At 37.8% G+C, this 9,886-nt stretch overlaps 1 protein-coding gene across 3 annotated transcripts in view; it reads right to left on the reverse strand.

Moving 5' to 3' along the window:
* Positions 1–9,886, reverse strand: part of LOC106523660 (cGMP-inhibited 3',5'-cyclic phosphodiesterase A) — a 110,688-nt gene that overhangs the window by 80,668 nt on the left and 20,134 nt on the right. The gene's annotated exons all lie outside the window — the stretch shown is intronic.

Raw genomic sequence — 9,886 nt, forward strand, 5'->3', positions numbered from 1 at the left:
GAATCTGACTTCATTGTCAATAACAAGTTGTCACCACTGTACATGTGTGAATGTTGTTTTCATGTGGCCCTGTGATGGACTGTTAACCTGTCCAGAGTTTACCCCACTTTTCACTCAGTGATCATCCCCCATGACCCTGCATGAACCAGTGGGTAAAAGACAATACTCTACATTGATATACCGTATATACTTAACAGTTTCCATCTATTCATTATCTTTTACTCGCTTTTTTCCTTTCCAGGTCACAGGGGTCACTGGTGCCCGTATCCAGCAGTCACTGTGCAAAAGATGGAGTACATACCAAACAGGCTGCAAGTCCATCACAGAGACACGTGGAGACAAATGAGATGAACAACCATTCACAGCAAGAGACCATTTTGAATTGCCAATTAGTCTAACATTCATGGTTTTGGTTTGTGGGAGGAAACCAGAGTACTCAAATAAAATCCACACATGCACGGAGAGAACATGCAAACTCTACCCAAAAAGGTCCCCAATTGGAATTCGATCAGGCAACCTTCTTTTTGAGAGGCAACAGGTCTGGGCCACTGAGTCATCAAAGTTTTTTTTTTTTTTCAAAAATATGTTGGGATACCAACTTCACAACATGAATTAGTCAAATGAGTCAATGAGTCAAAATCTATGTTTTTTATTATTAACAACTGACACTAGTCTTGTCCTGACAAAAGGCCAGCTTTTGCTAAAGTGAAAAGTCAATATTCACATTGTGACTGATTCATTATAAGGTTTTCTTTTGAACCTGCTTAAATAGTACAATAAATAAGAAAAGAAAACATGGATAAAATGGTAAGAACTGTCAGTTGCTTATAACATTTTTCAAAAAGAAAAAAAAGAAAACAAAACAGATAAAACTAAGTATTTATTTATTTATTTTACTTTTTAAGAGGGTAAGGGGAACATGCCCCAAATATCTGCAGTAACATGTTTTTGGTTCTGCAGTATTTGGAGTTTTTATTAGTGGATATGTTTTCATCCTTCATGCCAACATTAATTTTCTCTTGATTCGTTTATTTATTTGAATCATCTTGTTTCTTTAACTGTTAGCACTCTACATACTCTGCACCATCTAGTTTTCAAACTCTGTTCTCTGTTTGATGCTGGACACATAGCATACAGCGGGTTTATTTTTTACTCTCAACAGCTGCCTGTTGCTGCTTGAAACCAAAATGGTAAAGTAGCAGGCCAGAAACCAAAACTATTAGATAATTTATGCTAAAGCGCTCTGGAACTTAGAGGGACTGCAGAGTCAGGAAATAATTTTCTGTGGGTTTCGTATTGTGGCTATGAGTGACGCTTACAAGTGGTCACATGATCCACTGTTAGCAAAAAAAAAGTTTGATTACAGACTTTTTAAAAAGCAGCTAGACTGACTAGTTTTCCTTTATTTCAAAACAAACTGTGATGGGCTTTAGAGTACCCGTTAAAGCATTTCATAACCTGACAGAGCAGAACAACAGATTTTTGTAATGTTTGCTAAGTTAACAAAAGTGATGAGAAGCTAATGGAGCCAGTAAAGAGATGAACATCCTTCTTACGTTAAAAGAGCAAAGCAGCTGAAAGACATCATGTCAAAGCTGCTTCAGGCCCCCTTTAGCCCCCCCGAGACCTGTTAAGAAAAACCCAGCAAGATACGACCTGAATGACCCACTAACAGCCTCCCGTTCATCATCCTCCACCTCTTCTGCCAACGCACAGCAGACAACCACATCAGTTCACGCCTGCGTACAACCGCAAACCCAAATGAGACCCTACTGAGGTTCCCATGCCGTTCATTCATTTTCTGTGGGCATTTTAATGGAAAATCGAGGCAGAAGAGAGCACGCGAGCAGAATAGGTGTTAGCCTGTGTGTTTGTGCGCGGGCTCGTCTGTGCAGCATCTGCCTACCGACCCAGGGCTCCTCTCCTCTTGAGAAGTGGGTCACGTTTCCTGATGACGTCAAAAGTCCTTCTGCCTCTCCAATCTCTGGAACTCAGCCAAAATCACCACATGCTTACAATGGAAACCCTTTTGCTGAGGTTATGATGAATCGACGCCAGACCAGCATTCTTGAATGTTAGGCAGAGCTGACCTTGCCAATCACGTCAACAAAAGGGGCTGAAAATTTGATTATTTGTGAAGGAAAACAAAAGGTGGCGACCTAAAATATCCCTTTAGCTCCAAAAGGAGAAACATTAAAGATAGAGCCTGTTGAAGTTACAGTCTGTGTTTTTGTTGTTGTTGTTTTGTGAGTGTTTGTGTTTTCTGTTGTGAGCTTTTTCCTGTCTTTGAGTCATTGTTTAGTTCCCTTGTTGTCAGTTTTTGTTGCCTTGTGTTCCTCTTTTCCCTCAGCCATTTCTCCCTCAGTCAGGACTTTTCCAACCAGCCTGACATGCCCATCTAGGCTCGTTTTCTCTTCCACCTGTCATCATTAGCCTCAGTTCTTTTTAGTCCCTCTGTTTTACCACACGCAGTGGAGCAACATTGGTTTCCTTGTCAAGTTCTGATTCCCCCCTTGGTTTCCCATCCTTGTGCTTATCCTGAGTTTTGCTAAGTTTTGATGCCTTGACAGTGCTTTGTTTTTGTTTTTAAAGGAGATCAATTATGGGTCCTAGAAATTTTTATGGTATGTCTGTGGGCTATCCAGACCATGTTCATTCAATTTAATGCACAAAACAATTCTCAGATAATAAAATTTCCCATTTTCTAGTTCTGCCTGCTCTGACTTCTGTTCAGAAGAGCTGTTTATGTTAATGAGCTCTGTTGGTAACACCCTCCAAAAATCTGTTGACATTAACTCCGCCCTCCAAAGCCAGCGTTTATGTTAGCATGGCTAATAGAAGCTCCGTTGTACAACCGTATATATGAGACCCTGAGTCAGACCCAGAGGCAGAGTTGCGGTGGCAGCTTTTTTTTCTCCCCCTCCTCTGCTCTGCGCTCATTCTGCATGCTGTTACCAGGGCAGGTAATGGGAGCAGCAGCGGTCAAAATACCTCAGAAACTCGAACAAATAGGCTAAAGCTAAACAATAGAGGTACATGAGAAAACGTGTTAATATCAAATGAAAATAAATAATTAAATAGTGTCTGCGATGGTCGCGAACCATAGTCTCCCACTCACTGGTCCAACACTCTACCCACTGCCTTGTTGGAGGTTTGTTGTATACTGAACTATGCATTACACAACAAGAACCATGACGGCTTCTTATACTGAGGAGGTGGAGCCTCACCCAGGGGTTGCTAGGTGAGGGGCTGAACGCAGGTTCCGGTGGGTTGTCGTACGGCTTGTGACATCACAAAATGACGAAAGTTTAAAACTTGTCATTAATATACATTAAAAATACATTTACTTACAGTAAATATGCCCATAGGTGCATTTTTTTGGTCCTAGGACTGTTTTTTTAAGAAGTACATACCCAAAGTTGAGTAAAAAAAACTTTAAAAGTGAATTTTGCATAATAGGTTCCCTTTAACAAGTTTTAGATTTTTTTTAAACTCTTTGTAACAGTTAACTATGACCATTTATTTTACATAAAGGTTTTTTTTTACTTTTTTATCTGTCAAAGAGAATATAAATGATGAGAAGAAAGGATACAATTCACCATGAAGACTTAGAAACCAGAGAGAGTATAAACAATAAATAATAAAATCAATCTAACAGAAAATGATTTCAACAGCGGCCATACAGACAGAAAACTCTGAACTCCTAAAGATGCAGCTCAGCCAGATAAGCCCAAATTTTCACCTTCTTTATTAAAAACATACAGATATTAATAAACGTGACTGTCTATCATTTATACAAAATATGTGCGCAAACAACTTTTGCTGCAAAGTTCTAGGTGAGTACTGAAGTCTTCTGACACAGAGCCATAGGGATCATATTGTGTAAAGTAAAATTCATTGTCACCTGAACCCATAAGAACTGTCTTCAGGCCAGTTCAGGGGACTCATGCATAAAGGATTGCACAGCTTTCACACTAAAAGTTGACGTACGGACAAATTTAGAAAAGTGCGCCGCACCACAAAAATTCAGATGTATAAGTCTACCGTTGTTGACATCCTTATACTTTCTTGCCATCTGCCATCACTAATATGCACCTTCATATACATTCATTTTTGTACTGTACTTTATGGTGTATATACTGTATGTACATAAATAAGCATATGTGTTAATGTATATGTGTATATGTGCATTGGTAGATTATTATATATCACATGTGTATATTGTGGGGCTTTGTTTGTTATCTTTTATTAATCTTTCATTATTCTTCTCAGCCTCTCTTGTATTAAGCTGCAGTAATGTGCAAATTTCCAGACTGTGGGATCAATAAAGTATTATCTTATCTTATTTCATCTTAAAAGCAGTTTTTAGTCGGTAGATAACTGTGTTTTTGCTATGAAACTACAAATATGGCCGAACGGGGTGGAGTCGAATGTTCAGCGACCTGGAGGGGGCGGGGTGTGAAATATCTCATTTGTATTTAAAGAGACCGCACCAAAACAGCTTGCTCTGAGGCGCAACTCAGAACAGAATTAAAGCAAGGAAGGCAATGAGTCTGTGGAGCAACAAAAACGAGGAATTAAGACCAAAGCGTTGCAGTTTTATTTTAAATAGACCATAAATGAATGATTTAGACGTGAAAAAGAAAGATTTTAAAGCATGATATGATACCTTTAATCTGCTGAGTTAAAGTTTTTTTCTCAGTGAGAATTAAATTCTTTCTTAGATAATTCACACATTTTATTTCCCTCAGCTGTGTGTGTGCTCCACAGGCCATGCGCCCTTTGTGTGTTTCCAACTACATGACAACAATATAAAAACTTTAAAGTTTACAGACTGGACTGAGATTCTTTTGATCATTTTTAGGCTGATTTATTTTCTTGTCTGAGGTTAAATGATTTTCAGCCCCTGGGTTCAATTTCATGATCGTTCGAGTTTAAACAATAAAAACTCAAACTAAAATAAAAATCTAACGCCGTGTTCAGACGCCCCTTACATCCAGAAAACAGAACAGAGTCACATTTCTGTGGGTTCAGGTCAGATTCGTGACTTTGTGGGTTAAAACTGTCGACTGAAAAACTTTGCGTGACTGCCACACATTCTCACGGCAGGTGAAAAGTGTGCGTATATTTACGCACACTTTCACGCAACGTTGGTTTTAATACATCCCAACGTGGGCGTAGAACCCGGCGAACGCAACTTTTTTATACGTATCCGTTTATACATGAGGCCCCAGGTCATCACAACAAATGACATGTTGCTCTTTGAATGACCTCAGAGTCTAGTTCTGACCAGACTGATGAGCTAATGGCTTGTCAGAGCTGGGCCAAGACCAAGGTGAATAGATGCCGTCTCAAAACAACTCTGATCTAAAACAATTTAAATAGTGGTTCACGTGAGCACTACTTTGTAAACCTTTGTACCTCTGTCAATTTCATGATGATGGTCAAACTGTTCTATGGGTATTTACAAGCGCAATTAGTGGCAGCTAGTTGTAGCAGCGTAGCCTGGTTTATTTGAGGAAATAATATTATAATAAGAAACAAAAATGTTGTGAAATAGACAGCAATGTAACTGTTTAGAGCACATACAGTAGCTTTGTTTCTCAGGGAAACATGTTTCCAGTTGTGTACATGAAAATAAACACTTTGAGTCCTTGAATTTGCAAAATCTGTTCTGAAATTTTACAAATTAGTAATGTTTAAAGAAAGCCAACACCCACTTCGGACCTACAGCCCTGCTTGAACTAGCTACTAGTTCATCATTGTAGCCAGAATTATATTTCTCCAAGGTGAGATTGTTCAAAAATCTATCTAAAACAGGTAAAATATTTATTGGTCAGAACCTTTCCATAAACCCCCTGTTTAGAAGTACTGTGCCATTCTTAAAACCTGTTCATCTGCTGGCGCACAATTCTCACCACACTAAAAAAAAAACATTTCCTCAGCAGCAGCTCTCTAGAGGATATGTTTTCCTGTTTATAGCTTATTTTATTTCCTAAAAAATTGTGTTTGCTTGTGCTGGCTATCTAATCCCTGTTTAAAAGTTAAAAAAAGCTTTACGAACATCATATCGAACATTCAAACACTGTCATTTCTTCAAACTTGGTGTGCCTCCAAAAAAAACTGTACATTATTTAGATCCTATTTATGCAAATTCAGCACAGAACTGCAAATATAACTCTGCACGTTTAATAATTGAAAGTGAATGTAAAAACACAGCTTCTGACCCACATTCTAAGACTCGTGTTGCTGTGAGGGTGAAATAACCTGACTGACAGACTGATGTACAGACAGATTTTTTTCCCTCTCTCTCTCTCCATCATATTTGGAGAGTAAAACATAGCACTGAGTCGGGAACAGCAGAAGCCTTGTTGGCTGCAGAGCCAGACACGGAGAGTCAGTGAGGCAGCGGGCTGGAGGGACAGGAAGGGCTCACCAGGCACAAGTTACAATAACACGTTTCCCTGCATCACGCCACCAACTCATGCAGCCTGCTGAGTAAACTACTTAACACTTGGAATTAAAGGATTTAGTTTTAAATTTTAAATATTTATTTCACCCTTGCCTTCTTTTTAAACTTAGAAAAAAATGTTTTTCTAGATAAATTTAATGCTGCAAGAACAGTTTGTGCTTTACATTGGTGGAAAGTGTGTTTACTCACAGACTGTATTTACAGTTTCGACATACTCCCACTTTCCATGCTCGTTTACTTCACACTTGTGCCTAAGACTATTTCTGATGGGATGAAGTTATTCTATTTACTACATAACCTTCAGTATTTGCAGATCAAGATTGTGGATTTTATGCAAATAAACTAACATATGAATGTAAAATAAACTTCTCTTCAGTATATGATTTAAAGTAACTTACCAAATCAAAAACAAAAACTGATTTATAAAAGTGTATGTTGTTGTTTTAGAGCTTTTACTTATTACATATCTTTAAGACGATAATAACAAATAATTAGCACATAAAAATCCTCCTTGTTTAAGAACTTTGTGGGATATTTTAATATAAACAATCATGATAATGACTTGATGTTTATTCTGTTTGTACTGGATGTTTCAGTAGATTTTCAGTGTTAAACATGTTTTTGTTGTTATTCATGTCTCTTGAAATTGTTCTAATGAAAATGTTTTTTACACTAAATAGCCCTGAAAACATTTTTCCCTTTTTTTTCCCCTTTTTTATTATTTGGGGGGTGTGCATTTGTGCAAAACTCACAAACTACAAAAATACTTTTTATAAACTTCAACACATCAGTTAGGATAAACAAAGTGCCCCATTTTAATTGTCAAATCCATAAAACCCATCTTTCAGCATCTTCCTTTTTTTTTTGACTACATTTAAACCTCATAAAACTGCTCAGCATGTCTTTCCCAGACAAAATTAATCAGCTCAGACTAAACAAAGCCTAATTTCAAACACATGAGATAAATAAAAGCAAACATTGGCTGAAATGAAATAGATAAAGAAGTATTTAAAAAATGTTTATCTGCTACCAGAGTTTCTGTTTATGTTTGGCTGTAAGTCTAAATTATTTCTTAAAATTTGCTAAACTATAAGTTAAATATGTCTATAAAGTCTAAATCAGTCACGACGTCAGAGAGAAGTGGGTTGGATCAGCGCCAACTGCAACATATTTGTATTTTTGGACACATTTGTGAATATGTAGAAAGTTTATTTATTTGTTTATTTTTTACTCAAAACCTTGACACAGGTAAGGCACTCCCAAACTTATAGCTTCAAACATTTTGTTTATTATTTCTGAACTCGTGATAATTCATGTGTAAAAAATATTTTAAATAGCTGAGTTAAACCTACGTTACACAAATGCATCGCATCTTATCAAATTAATTGCTAAAAGAAACTTATGAATGCAGCTATAAGAAAAATGCTCCCTTTAGTGAAGCAATGTAGAAACAACAAAAAATAAAATAAAAAAGTGAAAAAAAATGTAACCTTGAATTAAATTTTTGCATGAAGATGTCTTTAGATAGCTTTCATGTAGCCACGTGTTGCTTTCTAATAATTCTTTGTATTTGATGTGTGTTGAAACTTTGGACATGCTGCAGCCCCATGGTCAAACAGAGACACGATTACTTGTGCTAAATGTTCAATTTAATTAAATCTCTTGATTAGACTGTCTAGTTGAAAGCAGCCAGGCAGTGAAAGACTAACCACACTCATCTATCACTGAAATCCTCCTCTCTCGTCATCTTTTTGAAATATACGATCAATTAATAGCTGACTTTGTTTAGATTTATTGGACAGACGCAGTCAGAGGGATTCAAAATGTTCCAGCATGTCACATGAATTATAGCGGCAGCAGCAGCAGAAGTAACTGCTGCCTGCTCCACTTCGAACACAGACACAACGACCAGCGCAGGACCTGAGGGAGAGGCTGAACTTCCTCCCTGAACCCAGACGCAGCTGAGAGGCCATGAGATCAGTTTCTGGGACAGTGTAGTCCCAAATCTGGACAGTGGGAAAGCGGAGAGTCAGGCGTTGTGTCTTCCATCTACTTTTAACACATTATAGTCTCTGCACACACACACACACACACACACACACACACACACACACACTTGGGCAGACACTTCCCGGGGCAATATGAGCTTGTCCATTCATTTGGTAGAGGCCAGCTGCACACCTGGTAACAGCGCCGGATGCTGGTGTTGGCTCAGGTCAGGATGTGTCGGGAGAAGCAGAGGAGTGTGTGTGTGTGTGTGTGGGGGGGGGGGGGGGGGGGGTGCATGGATAGGCCCACAGACCTGTCCTTCAAGCTCAGCCTGCACATTCCAACTCATTACAGCAGAGGGGCAAAAGCAGGAATGTTCCTTCATGTAAAGGATCACTGTATTAGATGTGAGCTCAGCGTGACTGAAAGGCTCTTCAGCTGACAAACAGAAAAGAAAAGCCTGAGGTGCAACATTCATTTCTCCATGATGAGCCGTTTCCATGCCTCATCGACCTTCATATCGTTTGAAAAAGCACAAAACGCCGGTTCAGTGTTACACACAAGTTTTCAGGTGAGATACAGCTTAAGGAATTTGGGCAGACATTTTAAAACGTTTAAAAATTTTTGATCTGCTCGAGAATTTGGGGATTTTCCTAAAATAAATTCCGATACTGGAAACCGAAAACTGGCCAACACTAAATTTGATCTGCTTGACTGGTGTTTTTTTTTTTTTAAAGCAATGAACAAACCATAGCTATTTTAGCTAAATGGTTAATTTGTTCTAGCCATGGCTGAATCTCTTACTGAGTTAAAATGAGTTAAAGTTAAAGAATAGGGTTTGGCAAAATTGTATCGTGTGCAAAAAAACCATCAGAAAAACTGTCAACAATTAATATTTGCCACTTTGCAATTACAGCAATCACATGTGACGATGGCATTTTTGTGTGCGACACACTATCACTATCAGGAGTAATGGCAGAAGGCAGTGCAGAGCAGCCTTAAAAATGTGAACCAATGTTAAAATGTCAGCTGAATGCAAAGGCAATTGTCATCTATTACTCATCACATTCATCGTTATCAGCTAAATGACATAATTAATCATGATAAACACATTTACTTTATATTTACTCAAAACAAATGTGAAGTAAATATATTACCTTTACTCAATTCAGCTGAGCGGAAACAGTTGACATTTTTTAATTAATTCAACTATATCTGTTTTTTGAGTGAATCTCATCCACCCTAATTTGTAATATCTGTAAAGTGTTTAAAGTCACATTACTGCATGTTAAATGGGAAAAAAAAAACCTTTACAGCTCCTCTAAATTGTCCCTGTGCAAAAGTTTGTATAAAAAATGGATTATGTAAGAGATATTTTAGTGTTTAGTACAATTAAATCTTTTTATAATGTCATTAAAAAACAGT

The sequence above is a fragment of the Austrofundulus limnaeus genome, unplaced genomic scaffold, assembly GCF_001266775.1.
Source record: "Austrofundulus limnaeus strain Quisiro unplaced genomic scaffold, Austrofundulus_limnaeus-1.0 Scaffold162, whole genome shotgun sequence".
In the NCBI taxonomy this organism is placed as follows: Eukaryota; Metazoa; Chordata; class Actinopteri; order Cyprinodontiformes; family Rivulidae; genus Austrofundulus; species Austrofundulus limnaeus.